Raw genomic sequence first — 16,510 nt, 5'->3', positions numbered from 1 at the left:
TGCACCCCAGAGGCAGAGTCCGACCAACCTTCTCTGGGGGTGGAGAAGACTGCAACCTCTGCCGCAGGGGCAGGCGGGACTCCAGTAGGGAGCCAACAGGACCAGGCCCCCCTATCCCCGGAGGGGCTCTCAAGCCCTGTCTCCCTTCATCAGGGACCAAGGGCAAGGGCAGTGGGAAGGGCTCCTCTTCAGCCTCCTCCACAGCTGGGGTGGGAAAGGCAAGGGCCCTGCCCCCAAGCCTAGACCACCAGTACCTGAGGGGACCAGGTGTGCTACACCAGCCAGCGCACACACTCAGCCTGTCCCTAGCCCTAGCCCCACCAATGTGGCCCCTGGAGGGGGGGACCGCAGCTATCTACAGGCAGCTGTGGGGAGACCTGAAGCTGGGGGGCCTGGACCCTCCCACATTCGGCCCTTCCAGCTCGGGTAGTGGGTCACCCTGTCTGACACCCACCCACAGGCATGGGGTGAAGTACCAACTGCCCAAGTGGGAGAATCTGCACTTTTGAGACCTGGGTGCAGGTCCTGGCTCGGGTAGTAGGAGCCCCCAAGATCGTGGCAGCCTCCTGCTTTCATGGCAAGAGGGTCTTTTTCTTTGCCTTGGAGGCTGCCACACAAAAGGCGATGGAGAGGGGGCTCACGGTGGAAAGTGAGCCTCCGGAAGAGCTGGGGACCATGGTGGTCCTCATCTCCATCCCTTCCTATATCCCCAACTGGGCCCTGCTCTCCCAGCTCCAAACCCTGGGGAGAGTTATCTCCCTGGTGGTGGCCCTCACACTGGGGCGCTGAGACCGCAGCCTCCACCTCATGCACTCTTTCAGACACCAGGTTATGATCCAGATGGTGGTGGGAGCACAGCTGGAGGCTGAGGGGTGCCTGGCAATTCCTTATCAGGGGGTCTTAGTGACAATTTTCTATACACTGGGGGACCTGCGGTGCTTCCTGTGCCTTAACCCCTAGCCCCCACAACTAGGTGGGTTACCCCTTGTTCAGAGGGCCTGGAGGGTGGACCCCCAGAGAAAGAGAAAAGGCCATAGATTCAGGCCTGTCTGAACTTCCCCTGACTGGTCCATGCTGGGGCCAGGACTGGAAGGGTCAAAGGGCCAGGGGCCCACCGCGAGGAATGCCCAAGAGCTGCATGCCTGGGGTTCTGACTGGCCTGGAGGTAGGCCAGGGCTAGTGAGCCAAAGGTCCCGGGGGGGACCACACCCGAAGGGGAAGCAGTTCAGGGACCTATGCTGCCTAGTATGAAGGCAGATGAGACCGCCTGAGGAGAGGAATCTAGGCGGGGTTCAATTAGGAGGATTCTGGGGCCCAGTGTGGGGGCCGGTGATGATGCTAACATCTAGATGCCATCTGCGAGGCTTGGGCTGCGGTGTAGGGGAGGAATGGAGCCGCAGATAGCACCCCTGGCATCAGGGCAGGAAATGGGCAGCCTCCCGCTTAATTAGATGATTAATTAATTACTAACAAGGCATGGTGTGTGAGAAGGCAGGCGGTTAGCCCAGAAGCAGGTGGGCGGGCCACAGTTAGATTGGCCCGGAGCAGGTTCCCTGTTACAAGCCTCATGGCACAGCCCCCCTGTGTAGCGTGGGACTTGGCTCTGGCCACCTGGCACCCACACTGCAGCTGCCCCATTGTGTGGGTGCAGCCTGGCTTGGCAGGGCACTGCGTACTGTTTGGTAGCTCGGGGCGGGAGAGGCATGCTGCGGCTGTCACCTGGGGCTCGGCACTGCTCAGCCCAAGTGGCTGGAGCCCTGAGAGCTGGGCACAGCCACCCAGTGTGGCAGCAGGGGTGCCAGGCAGCTGGGGCCAAGCCCCACTGTCCCCCATGCAGGGGGCCTATGCCATGAAGCCCTGAGCAGCCCTGACTGCTGCTGCTACTGCTAGTGAGTGTGGGGGGCTGGGGCTGGGCAGGAAAGCAAGCGAGGGGCAGGGGAATGAATGGGGAGTTGGGGGAATGAACAGGGGCTGGGGCCAGGTAGACCCCTGCATGGTCTCCTCCAATCCCCTACTTACCTGCCACGAAGCCAGGCCCTGGTCCCTGCAGTTCGCATTGCTGCCTGCCCCATACAGACAGGCAGCATGTTTCAGCACTGGGATGAAGGCCAGCCATAGACACTCTGACTGGCTACCAGAGCATCCCTGTGGAGGACTGAGCTTCTGGTTGCCTCAGGGCACGGACCTGGACCATGCCCTGCCCCGATTTCTCCCCCCTCCACAGGGTATTTCTTGACCCCAGGGGTCTAATTTTGCCCCTGTGCTGCAAATTTGCAGTGCGGGGAATGTTTTTTGATTCCGCGCATGCTTCTTGCAGCATCTCAAAGAAGGTGGAGATGCTGAAAGAGGCTTCATCTGGATGCACCCTCTGGGTTTAATATTGTGAATCATGTTTAGGAACCTAACGGTACTAATACTGTAACATCTTTAACAGGATCTTAAGGTACCCTAGGGTGTTGTACCCTGGTTGAGAATCACTGCTGTAGACTCTAACACAAATTAAGCCTCTTAGGAATTTCAGTTAAGACACAATTATATTATCTTCATCTATTAATAAGCACCCTGTAAGTTTCATCTATAGGGGTTTAGCAGCTTAAGACATCTCCAATACTTAAAATATATTTCAAGCAATGTCAGTACATATAAGTACAAACACTTCAAATATTCATTTGGTTAAGACCACTTCAATGTACCAAAGATTAGGGAGGTCTTGTGACTTTTAATATAATGGGCAGACCAAAAACCTCAAAAGGAAAGATTCCATCAGTCACCTTAATGTTTATTCCTAGAAAGGCTGTCCACACAAACAGACTTTGCATTCCAAGTGTAACTACAAAGAACTTCTTAATTAATATCATGCCGAGTTGAATAGTTCAGATTTACTGGCATAAAACAAGCCATCTCTCCATGTGACAACACATACATCAGCAAAGCATCCAGCAGCCTAATTGTTTCTCTGCCTGTAAACATCCAAAGTATTCTTTCAATGCGACAAAGCTAGGGCATTTTTCTCCTGCATGCAGCACGCATAACTAACTCTATGCCAGACTATGATTCTACACATCTTTTGAGGATCAGTATTTTAGAAAGTTTAAAAACATATTAATATTTTAATAATAAGAATAGTGTTGGCCAATGGTTCCTTTTTAAAAAATGGCATTTCTGGCATTCACAAAAAAACCAATAACCTGATCCTTAAAGTCTTTTTTTCCACAGTTTTAAGTTAAAGGGAAAGACTGACACTTGGACTTTAAAGGGCAAACTAACTTTAATGGAACAAATAGCAACATGAAAGCAAATCAATAAAAACAGCCTGTTGTACATGCTGCAGTCACCCAGCACCTATGCTCATATGCAGAACTGAATTGGGGAACTGCATAATCACCGAAGACACTAATATGTCACTCTTCCCTGCCAGACGCTAGAAACGGATCATCCATGAACTTTGAAACCTGCAAAATGTACTATGAACTCGCTGTCAGACTAATTTCCAAACAAAGAGAAGCTGTAATGGATCTAAAATAGAGGTGGAACAAATGAGAATTATATAACTATGTAATAAATATCTAACAGGAATATTTGAGAAAGGAGAAATAATTCCGATTATCATTTCTCCTCTCAGGACAGCCACTTATCTATAAGGTTACAGTATCTATTGTAATAGGCTTGCTTTTTTCCCCTTCTCTTTTATTAATTGTTTGTTGCCAGTTAATGCTAATGCTGCCCAATTAATACTGTTTCTTTACTTTTTCACTGAGATTTGTACTGACAGCCTAAAACTTATTTATGTTGAGCTACTGCCCAAAATATATGTTAGACACCTTCCAAACACAGAGAATTACAATTCTTGCCTTCAGCAGCATAAATCAATTACTTTAACTAGGCCAGGGGAAAGGGAGGATTAAAAAAACCCCCAAAAGACCAAAAAAACCTTCATACTTGATGTACCTGAATTTGAACTAACTTGGAAATTCAAAAATAGCCCAATTAAAAAACACAGAAAAATATACAGGTTATTATCATTCCCGGTTCTAGCAAGGACTGAAAAGAGAAGAGAAAACGCTGACCAGGACATTGGTAGGAGACTAAATATACTTCTGAGCTTAATTTACCCAAAGTTCTTCAGTGCTCAGATTGGAGAGTTTGCTTCCTTCCTAATTTGAGCTGGAACCGTAGGGGTTTGGGAATCACCTTCATCTCAGTTTTCTTTGCTTTCTTCCTGCTGGCAACCTATACCTGGAATATCCTTAATTTATCTAGTCCAACATGTACAACTCCTGTCCCCCAAAGTCCCTCCTTTGTTCCATGCAACTTTTTATATATTTACCTTCTTTTGTAAAAGAATAAAGAAAGCTTCAAAATAGGCATGCAACCACACTGAGTAATGAGACTGCTACAATTTTTCTGAAGCTCAGGGCTTCCCTTCTGTCCAGCCTTATCATCCTCACTGCAAACATATAGCTGGCCAGCTTCCTTGCGCTGGTGTTACATTTATGCATCTTCTGCAATGAGGCTTTCAGATCATCAAATGCTATGAAAAAAATATTTACAAAACCTAGGTATCCTATTAAAAACTGATCGTCTGACAATACTAACAGCAATTTAACCCAAGCCATCAGTCCTGGCTGAAAAAAAGGATGGGACAAAGGGGCGAAAGTTTGGTTCTCCAGAATTCCGGCTAATTTAGACAAGTTTGGATTATTTAAGTCAAGAAAAGGACAACTAGATCTCAGTATATCTGGATAGATGCATTTATTATTAGGTAGGACTAGATAAGCAGTGTATAGAGTTTACCCAATCTTTTCTTTCCATTTCATAAACTTCAGCTGCCATATGCCAGTGGAGACAAACCTTTTTCACAAGTATGCCACAAGGTAAGCCCTGCACCCTCTGAGTGCCATTCCATTTAACTTCCCCTTCCCAATCTGTTGCTTTGTTTTCTATTCCCTAACTGATCTGTTGCTCTGTTTCTGATCCTACCATGTGCTCTCTACTTGATTTCTTACTCTGCTTTCTGCTCCCTGCCCTATGCAAAGTTGAATATCTGACAATTCTTATTTTGTGATGAGACTTAAATGTCTGGATCAGACCTGGGATGCAAATGCTCATTTACAAATACCACAGCAGCATGTGTCTGCTGGCTGGAAACAATTGGTTTTGGCAGATGAGTTCTGCTACTTAGTGGGTGAGTCTACATAAGATGTTTACTATAGAGCTGACTAATTAGCTATAAAACGTTGATTTCTCCCCTTGTGCCAGCTGGCTAGTGACTAGCTAAGGGTTGAGCCAGATCAGAAGTGAGATGCTGTGTAGTGGTGATTTGAGCTGTAGTACAAAATGGGATTCTCCAGCCTGGAGAGCTGCAGAATGACAAGGAAGTTGGGATGGTCTAGCAGCCTCACAGAGCAAATTTCGGCTAGGGACAGAAGTTGCACATAAACCGGTACAAGTGATCAGAAACTGGTTTAAGAGAAGTCTGATACTACATTGAAACAGTTTTAACTGATTTAGGTCAAACCAGATTATGAAACATCTGTTCCAGACCCCTTTCCTGGTTTAAGTCACAGTCCCCCAGCATCCCAGCATGCTTTCGAGCCCTGGGCTGCGTTGTGCTGCCTGCTCCAGAGATCAGGGCTAGCCTCACCCCTCTGTTCCCTAGCTTGAGCAGTGAGGGCTGGCCCACTGGCCCCCTCAGGCAAAACCCAGCTGGGGTCTGGGGCCAGGGGAAGGGGGTTAAACTCACCTTCCCCTGAGTACAAAGCTGCCCTGCCCTGCTGGCTTAGTTATGGCGGTAACTGTGGACTACAAATCCCAGAGACACTGGGATTCAGGAAGAGGAAATGATGATCAACCCTACAATCCTGCTGCTATGATTCAGACTGCAAATCCTAGAGATGTCAGGGGTAGGAGGGCTGTATGCTGTGTTTATAGTTCTTCAGTTTATAGTTTTTCAGAGATAGAACTATTTTTGTTCAAGTTTTTATGAATTCAATGCCACTACCCCCCTGCCACCCAGGCAGAGCACAGGGTGGTGTCTGGCCACACCCCCTCTGCTCCAGCAGGATGGGAGGAAAAGTCTTGGAGGGCTTTCCCTCTTCCCTCCTTTTTGGCAGTGGCTGGCAGGCAGGCTCTAGCGCCCCTTGGCTTCTGGCTTGAGCTACTGCAGGCATGTGGCTGCATTTCCTGAATTAAAAAGGGAATGTGTGTTCATTTGTTTATCAATTCAATCTCTGCAGATTAGACTAACCTGCAAAGACTGAATCAGTTCAGCCTTGGGCTTTCTGGCCATCTGTACTTAGCCTTAAAGTCCATCTGCCTAGGCAGAAACATGCTCTAACGCACTGCTGTTGCATTTGGTCAATAGTTTTAGAGCTAGTCCCTTCATAGACATTTCACTCAGTCCATGCTGCACTGCTTCAGAAGCACAAATCAAGATGCAATCAGGTTTAGCACACCTTGATTCATTTCACAGTGCCCTGGAAGCCTCAAAAAATGAACAAAGACTCAAAACAGAAGGTTTGCTAATTAAACAGATGGCCTATTAAATTCCCTTTTATTTTACCCCTGTTTGGAATGGATCCTGAGCATAATGTTCCTTTTTACATGCATTTTACACCTGCATGCCCCCATTTAATTTAACACAAAATATTTTGGAGATACGGTTCTTCCTTCATTAAATCTAGACTAGGGGGTAATTAACATCAGTGACATTATTTGCAGACCTGGCAGTTAAGTCCTAGGGATATATTTTTCCATCAACTGTACCAAATCTCAAATATCCTGTATATTGCTTGCAATTCTTTAAATTGAACTCATTAAACTGATCTTGATATTTATTTTTTGTGTGTGGTGTGGAAGCTGTTTTATGTGTATTGAATTCAGCTGGAACTGCTAACAAACAGAACTTGAAGACTTTCCCTCCAAGGTCCTGTTTCGAACCTGGCAGAGTCTGGTAGTTGGTCTACCTTACCAACTTACCAATGAAGGGGGTTCCATTATTTTATATGAAGCAAATTGGTAACCTCTGTCCCTATTTCACATGCTAGAACCACAAATCTATCAGCAAGACTGGTTTTAACTGGACATTTTAGTAGAGATTAAGACTGAATAATCATGGAAAGTAAACAAAACTCATCTGGTATCTGGCAATCATGCAGATGTAGGTCAGGCTGGTGCTACCTGGGGTGCACCTGTTCTTTGGGCAGACGTCACTCTTTAGAAGCATCACCCTGATGCCTTCTTCTAGCACTAAGTATACAAGCAGCCTGCTATTCACACACACCAAACATTAAACTCAGCATGAACTATGAATCAAGTCAAGAGATAAATTAAACATATTATTGTGGCCTCCTGAGCCCCCTATGTTTGTCCTTACTCAGTCTAACTCTTCTAAAAATCTCACTTTCTTTTTGGCAAACATTGTGATGAAACCAAGGAAAGCCCTTGCAGTAAATGTATACCCACTGAAAAATAACAATTGAAAGTATAGGGGCTTATGCCTAGGCATCATATTTATACAATTCTAGAAAACAATGGTTTTGTATTTAAAAAGCAGAAGTCTAAGGGAATAATTCTATTGCAGATCAAAGATTTAAAGACAACTAATTATAAAATGCACAAAATTCCCATAATGCCACAAATATATCCTGGATGGCTCCCTCCAAACATCCTTACCTGACAGGGCATTTCTTTCCCACTGTTGTACCAAAGCAGGTCTTAAAAAAAATGTTGACATCTCAAAGCATTAGACAAGGAAGAGAATGTCAGTTTATTCACATCCCATGTACATGTTGCCAGAAAATGTTTAAGAAGAATTTGATTGATGATATCTGTCCACAATTGTATTTAGCACCAAAACACTATTGAAATAACCTGCTTCATTTCATCAAGAGGTAGTTCAATCCTCCTTTCTGTAAAGCTAAGTCTATTCTTTATCTTTCACTTAAAAATATATGGAGTACCCACCAATTTGATAGCTTCCACAAAGCTTTTTTGAGACAAATGGCTGAGTCCTATTTTATCTTTGTGTGCCTAAATAGTACATACATAGCCAGGAAGCTTTGTTTTTGGCACTTACATGAAGTTTAGAACCCCTATAACTACGCTTTGTCCTGAGTTTCCTTACTGAGCATGTTTATATAGTTCAGCAGGCTACACTATAGCTGCGTAGATGCCTGGGTAGAATAGTAAGTCCCAAAACTTCAGTTAGAGGGAACCCCCACCCCAAGCAAACAAAACAGAAAACAAACAACTTCCCCCACCTCCCCCCCACAACTAGAGGGTGCTTGATGCCAGCAGAAGGGCAGCCCTCCTATTTTTTAGTTCAATAGTTTCGTGCCTAGGGCACTTGCTGAGATCATGGGAAACACGTGTTCAGGCACTCCTTTCCTAGCACGTACAGACCAGGCAGTATACTCAGCATTGACTAAAGGACATTCAAGTCCTTGAAGTTAGTGCACTTTATTTTGCATTCAATGTTCCTTAGATAAAATGGATAAACAGTAGTGGGTTGGTTTAAGCTCAACTAAGGACAGGACCAGGCATAGGTTCTTCCTCTCTTTCAGGACAAAATCCATCTCAACAAGCTACCCTCCACTTGGCTTGCTTTTCTCTTTTTGATTTGATATATCTACCTCCTCTTTGCTGCCCAGTGAGCCAGACCTCTCTTTCCTCCTTCATTTTATTTTCCCTGTTACATGTACAGAATGTATTTTCTCTGTTCCACCACAGAATGAGAGAGGATTCAAAACAGAACATAAATAACATAAACTGAAGTTATCCTGCTACCAAAATATCACTTAGGGCATATAAAGGCAAACTATGATTTGGCTCCAAACAAAGATGAACAGAGCCATCTGGAAAAAAAGGTCACAGGTAAAAATAAATGTTTCTATCCTCTAATTCCAAGATGAACACCAATATATATGTGAAAGTGTCAAACTCATCCTCATTCTGGAAGTTGGGGAAACACAAGAAAATGACACTCTCAACTGCTATATTCTTGAGAAAGTTACAGGTGTGGAATGAATAGAGTAGTCCATTTTCATGTTTTCCCTGAAGGGAATGTAGGAAAAAAAAACCCAGGTTTTACAATTTAAATGTTTTACAATTTAGAAGTTTTGAAGTCAATTAAATGGAGAGTTTACAAGCATTACACATGTGGCTATTAAAAGAAGAATTCTCTCTCAAAGTAATTACATAAATTCAGTTTCTGAAACAGTAACAAAGTGAGGCATTGAAAAGGCATTGAAAAACCACACTTTTTTTCAAAAAAGGCAACAGAACATTGAAAGTTTTCTTCAGAATGAAAGATCCATCATTCCATAAAACAGAGCAGCCTCTAAGAATATCCTACAAGTTACATTGTAAGAAACCCTTATGGGAAAAGACCCATGGCAGAGACAGGATAGCATACAGTTTCTTTCTAAAAGGACAGGGAACCAAATGTCCAGGAAGGAGAACAAAAAAAAAAAAAAGAGAAAGAAAAAAGTCCCTTTCTAGGGTTTTTTTTTCAACTGGCTGCACTTACATTCACAATTCCCCAAGCAAAAAAGGACAAACTTCACTGCTTTTTCAAGCTTACATTTTTAGAAGTCAACTGCATTAATTAAAAATTTCACACCTCTAGGCAAGTGTTTTAAGACTTTTTTTAAAATTGAATTTTTTCAGCATGTCAATACATCTAAAAAGTAAAACCTTAATGTAGGGCAAAGGATGATGAAGTCCAAGGCATTCTGAACCCCATTGTGGGAGATGGGAAGTTAGTTCCCTTAGGCTATAAGCAGACTTCAGCTTTGTGGTAGGATCAGCTGTGTCAGGATGTCGTCCTGGCACAGGTGATCTGATGGATGGGCAGACAGGATTGGACCCCAAGAGTGGCAGGAACCCAATCCTGGGGAACACTGGCCCCACGCAACATGTGAAGGACAAACAGCTCTGGGTACCTGGTCCTGACCTGGGGTGTGCGATGCGCGTCTGCAATCAAAGAGCAAGGAAGCCTGTCCAGGGAGGGCCAGGCACCTGGGGCCACTCGTCCACAGTGCTGGGCCTCTGAAGTCGTGCGAGCACCTGCCCAGGATGGCTGGAGAGTGTGGGCAGCCCTGGACTGCCTGTGCTGTAAAACGGATATCTGCTGGAAAATGCAGCACAAACTATAGAATCATCCTACTCAGTATTGGTCATTTGTGGAGCAATAAGGAACAAGAACATCTATTTGCTTCGGTTTTCTACCACCATAATTTTTTTTATGGCAGCACAAGGGTGACATCTATTTGCAGCCTTAGTCCTGCTTTTAACTTAAACACAGTATACTCGTAACCATTTAAGGAGCAAGGCCTCCCATTGAGCAAAAAACCCTCATTGTGTTCATGAAATCATTCAGCAAAACAGCTTTGTCTTGCAGGAAAATGCAAAAGAACACAGCTGGTCATCTGAATTCATTGCCCCTAAAGCTAAACCAGTAATAGATGTCCATCAGTTTATATGCTGTCATTTCCAGTTTATATACTACCAATTTTGGCTAGACCACCAAACCAGATCTATTAAAATTATTTTCCTACCAGCTCAGTTTTTCTCCTTTCTCAGTCACCAGGGACACTATCCTCCACCTCCTCAGCACAACAGCTCGTAATCTGGAGTCGCATCCAAACTGGCCCTCTCTCTACATCCTTGTTTCCAAGTACTGGCTACATCTAAACACTTCTCTGCATAACATCTCTGAGGTCCTTACCATTCACAACTAGATCATCTCAACCATTGCTACAGGTTCTTTTCTTTCCTGCCTTGGATAATCCCATTTTGTCCTCCACATTCATTCAGAAAGCTGCTGCAAAGATCACTTACTGGGCTTGACACTTAGACTATGTCACCTGCCCTAGTTATTTTCATCTTCAGACCCCTACTCTTCTCACTGCGTCAACTGATTTGCTGAATTCCAACAAGCACCTCTACCGCTTATTTGTACATGTGAGGAGTTTCATAGAAACATCAGCTCAGCCTTTTCATAATCCTCCTTCAATTTTTGCTTTGACAGCTCCTCTCTGCTGCAATGATTTCATTAATACCTCTATTATGCTTCAGTAGCTGGCGGGCTGCAAGCTGCTTTTCAGACTGACTAGTTTTGCCTCCCTGTCATTGCCTTTGTGTTCATGGGTTCCCTATGTCTCCTCTATACACCTGTTGCATCAATAATATTATACATGGATTGCAAGATGCTCAGGGCAGGCCCTGCCTTTCTGCTGAATTCCTGTACAGTGCCTAGCAGGATACTACTACTTCAATACAGATAACAACATGATCAACTTCAATAGGTCTTGAAAAGCTGTCACAGGATTGACTGCTTAATTAAGCCTTTTGAGAGCATGCCTTTGTCACTGCCACCACTCATGTTAGCATCCTGCCTCCTACACCACTGACTCCCCCTCAACCTGCTCATTTAATTATGAGATTCTTGGGATGCTAGAATGTGGGGTGGCAGTGTATACAAGGCTTTAATAACCAATCAAGCAAAACAAAAAGCACATTGTTCTAATATGACAAAAATATACATACATTGGATTATTTTTATCATATGGGGCCTCTTAAACTGGACATAGTTTAGGACCTCAGCATGTCATAATCCAGACACTGTGTTTGTGGCTGGTTCTAAACTTACTTTCAGTTTCTTTCAGCTAATCCTTCTCTTCTTGGAGGAATTACAGTCAGTACATGGCAATTGGGTAGTGCAGTATTTACACCTTGAGACAGGGATTGGTAAAATCTAATGTTTAGTTAAGCTAAAAGGGTCCCCTATGCCTAACGTTAATGTAATACAACATAGGTGTCAAATTCTATAGTGCTGGGCAACCTAAGGAAGCAGTTATGGTCTCTGAAGCACAAAAATATCCTACAAACCAAATCTTGGTGAGTAAATGCAGGTGAAAATGATGAATGTTTAGTATCATCCTGCAAGCAGAGACTATAGTTATCTATGGACTTGAATTATTTAAGAATGTACAAAAGGCTCAGTAAGCACTCTGGTCCAACAGCATAAAGCTTTAATAAATATAACTGGACAAATGCAAGATAAAAAAACCTGAAGCATGAAGAGCGATATTTGTCATTATCTGTACAGTGAATCTAAAAAGCAACATTAAAAGGTTGGCATTTGAGTTTGTTGCCCGATCTAGGTCTAGAATGAATCAAGACTGTTCCTCCAGAGAAAGGTAGTTAGCCGCATTAGTTTGAAGTCAGGCAGAAGTCAGGGTACATTTGCACCCTATAGACCAGCTACATCAGAGATATATAGCATAAGCTTTTGTGAGCCCAAGCTCCTCCAGAGGTCATTAGCAGCAATTCTCCAGATGATCCATAGTTTGTATGTCTTCTCTAGAGTTGCATAATTGGATCCTCTTTCATTTTCTATTTGTATAATTGAATGATAGCATAAGCCAGGGCTGCCCAACTTCTAAACAGCTGGGGGATGATCACACCATGGACCACACAGGTGGACTGTACTCAGCTGAGCCACATGCCCCCTGGGTTGCATGCCACATCAATGCTATCCTTCCCCCTGACATGTAACCCCCATATCCTACCCACTGCACCATGCGTCCATGTCCCCCTCTGACTACTGTGCATGACTGCATAGGCCGAATTTCCCCACCCCCACTACATTGCACTCCCTACCTACTACAACACCATGTGCCTGCATAGCCCTAAGCTCACCCTCAGCTTCCAGGGCCACACCACTCTGCACTGCCCTGCCCCATGGTGGGGACATGCAGCAAAAGCTGGAGGAGGAAGCGGGAGCTTGGAGGCTCTAGCTGCTGTTGTAGCTGCAGCAATGGTGGAAAATGGCAGCCAGGCAGAAGCCCAAGAGCTAAAACTTAATGCCTTGGTGTGGGACACCAGTTGGGCAGCCCTGGGATATGCCATTTTTTGTATTATGTACATAGGTCCATGTAGACCGGTACAAAACCTTCAGTGCCGCACACTTGGGATGACTACATTACTCAATAGTGACAAAGCCCAAGGAAGAGGCAATAAGTGTCTAAGGCTGCTGACAGATCTGGAACCCCTTGCCCCAAGATAATGTCATGTTACTGGAAGAGGAACCACATCAGTTTGACCTGGTTTCTCAGAGTCTGTATAGATCATGTGCATTCAATCAGCTGTTGGATAAAAGCACCAAGAAACCCTGCTGAAGTGCATGATCTATACAGATGCTGGGCAAACTGAGTCAAAGAAAGGCGGTTCCTCTTCTGGGCACATGCTATGCTCGGTGCGGGGATGCACTGAGCTGAAAGTAAAGCGCTGGGTTTTTTTCCCCCCCATGTCTGTCAGAGGCCTATATTTTTAAAGCTCAATGTGCCAATTGCTCAGTTTCTCCAAACTGGATCGTTTTCAGGCTTCTCAAGTTGAGTTCTTCAAAAGTCACAGCTGGAAAACTGGTTAAAGTCTTCCAAGCATCCCTCACCATCTTTTAATTTGGGCTTGAGATTTGTTATGTTCTCCTTTCCTGCTCACCAATAAGATAGACACTCCCAGATAAGGAGAACAGAGATTTTCCAATCTGAAAGACTATTTTACAGGACTTGTTCTCAGAAGTTTTCTATACCGTGACTTCCCTCCCATCTAACCAAGGTCTTTGAACCGTCCCATTCTATCCTGTCCATTTACATGGGTCAAGTGGGGTAGTCACCACATTCTAACACTTATTTGTGACCTGTCACCAGCTTGACAAGCCATATAACAAGAAACAAAACTGAACCTACATGACAAAACACAACATCCAGCCTTTTCTCACAAGGACACATACCTGCCTTAGTCTAGAATGAGCTCTTAGAGATTTAAAAGACATACAAAAGAACAAGTGAGAAAAAGTCTGTATTTTAGGTTTTAGTCTTTTCCTACCTTTTCTGCTTCTGAAGGGCAATTAGTTACTGTAGAAACAATGCAGCCATTCACAAAAGCAGTATTAAAAACTCCCACAATGGTTTAAAAGTTACACTGTGATTTCTTGAATGCGGGAATGAATACGATGGTTATGATTAAAATCAGCATAAAATTTAGTGTATCCTATATGTGGAATACATGAGGAATAATAGTGTGAATTGTAGCTGCCTGGTAGAGCCAAGTATGACAACTTAGACATTGTAATAGCATTTTTTATAACAGTTTTACCTAGTCCACAGTTCAAGCTTCTGGTGCATTTCTACCCATTTGGAAACTGGAGAATCTGATTTTTCAACTTTTAATTATATGGAGTAGAAGGATTTTACATGAAAAAGATGTGTACAAGTCCTTTGAGAAGCTATTATCATTGAAAAATGGCAATTTTCTGCATAGATACAATTTCATGAATTTAAGTGCAAGGGAATTTAGAAGTTACAATTCCTAAACAGCAACTCATTTGGAAGGGGGAGAGCATGTACACACCCCTGCAAGCTGTATCAGGCTCTTTCAAATACTCACTGCTTCCTACAATTTCCTTACTAAAATTAAAGTGTAAAACTATCCGGTTATTCAGTGTTTTCTTGAAGGCGCAATAGTTAAGTTAGTTTGGCAACATTTTGGAAAAGGATTACACTTCTGTTCTCAAAAGGAAAGCCCTTTGGCTTTAAAACCTACACTGAAGCTTCAGATCTTTAGTGCATTTTAATAAATGACTGGTACTGAAGCATAATTTGCTCTGAGGCAGGCTGGACTGCCTAAACGTTGACACAGACCACTGAGACCACTGCCCTGGGAATCCTTCAGCCTCTCAAAAGTCTGTGTGTGCAGTCCCATGGCAGGCAACCCTTAACTATTTGGATGCAGGCAATCCTTAAGTATTTGAAAAACAGAAATTTAATTAAAAACCCCACAAGAATTCATTGGTGGATACAAATTGCAGGAGAAGTGTATGCAAAACAGATGCTGGGCAAATCTCTGCTGTCAGATACGACTCTGTGGCTATGAAGGAAGTGACTGTTTCAGTGTGGAATATGTATCATATATTAGGTGGTCAAATCTATCGCCTGTTCCTCCCACCTGCCTGAAATAAATTTATGTATGGAAGCATAAGAGTTTCCATACCCCTTTGTGGAAATAGTTGAGATCAATAAGGGCTTTAGTTAAAAAAAAATTTGAAATCTAATTTGTTCACCTATTTACAATGTCTCAGGAAGACGGACTACAGTCATCAGGTGTAACATGCAGGGGATCCCAAAAGTTTCAACTCGTGTTAAATGTTTCAGAGTTGATACTACATTTTTCTGTACTGTAAGACTGCAAAAAAATCACTGAGAAATAAGATAGTGATACTTTGAAGCCATTATCAATGTTTATAATTGGAGAAAATTAAATTTTCTTGAACTGCAACACAAAGCCATATGCGAAAGCTTCAGAATATAGTCACAGTCCTTATGTCTCTTACCAGACATTAAAAAGAGAACAGTATCATTTTTATCTGAATTCCATTGCTGGGCCTCAGGTCATATTGTTTCCACATGCAAACACCATGTGGTATATCCTGCACTTTGCTGACAAGGAGCAATCTAATACTAGGCTTCTGAACCTTAAACAAACAATATCCTAATCCAGTCAGCCACAAAATAACTGCTGTACTCTGTCAAAACATACTTTAAAAGATAAACACTCAAAAAGAAACCTGTAATGTGGGGGGGAGAAGCTCAGATGGCTGGTTTAACCTCACTTCTAATGCATTTCTTTCACACCCCATCACCCACTAGACTGTGATGTCTTAACTTTGTATCAAAAGTAAATTTTTTTTTATATCTATGCTCTCCCCCACATTACAAATTTAGATTAATGTAGTCTTTCCAACAACTGCAGTTGAAGAATTTCAGGATCAAAAATTGTTTACCTAAATTTAAGAACAAATATTACTGCAATTTCCTGCATTTAAAGCAATGCATTATAAACCAATATTTGTAATGGCAAGTGATAATATACACCTTATAAATCATTCTGTAGAATTCTACCTGGCAAAAAACTAGATTCTAAAAGTAAGAACTGTCTTCTTATAACTTTAGGTAAATAGGGATGGCAGAGTATTCAGCTGGAATCATAGGGCACGTCCAGACAAACATGCATGTGCCTCTTGCCCCACCTCAAACCCCTTTGAGGCGGGGCAACAGGCACATGTGGGAACAAAAAAATGTTCCCCATGCTGCAAACTTGCAGTGCAGGGAGAAAATTAGAAGTTAAAAAAAAATCGAAGTTTAAAAAAGTGGAGCAGGTCTGGGACTGTGCCCTGAGGCAACCCGAGGCTGGGTCCTCCATCTCTATGGTTAGCCCCTTGTCCTGGTGTTGAAACACGCGGCCGATCAGGCCGCATGGTTCAGCACCAGAGCTCCAGTGCCAGTGAGTGAGGGGTTGGGGAGGCTGGAGGAAGGGACCATAGGGGGCACCCCTGATGGCTCTGCCCACTCCCCCAGCCCCCCCCGACTCCTGCTCTGGCTGGCCCCTCCACCGCCTGCCCTCCTGAGGCTCCCTCCCCCTGCCGTGGCCGGCCCCTCCCCCCGCC

General features: G+C 43.7%; 1 protein-coding gene across 2 annotated transcripts in view; it reads right to left on the bottom strand.

Annotated features, from left to right (window-relative positions):
- RASSF8 (Ras association domain family member 8) overlaps positions 1-10,921 on the bottom strand; it is an 85,926-nt gene extending 75,005 nt beyond the window's left edge. For both annotated transcript variants that reach the window (XM_019515699.1, XM_019515698.1), the window contains exon 1: positions 10,843-10,921. The gene's annotated coding sequence lies outside the window, so the exon portion shown is untranslated. The remainder of the gene's footprint in view (positions 1-10,842) is intronic.
- Between the last annotated feature and the right edge of the window lie 5,589 nt (positions 10,922-16,510).

This window comes from Gavialis gangeticus, unplaced genomic scaffold, assembly GCF_001723915.1.
Source record: "Gavialis gangeticus isolate Ggan-Ray unplaced genomic scaffold, GavGan_comp1, whole genome shotgun sequence".
Classification (NCBI taxonomy): Eukaryota; Metazoa; Chordata; order Crocodylia; family Gavialidae; genus Gavialis; species Gavialis gangeticus.
The sequence above is the reverse complement of the archived record's forward strand: the minus strand, read 5'-3'. Positions and strand labels throughout refer to the sequence as shown.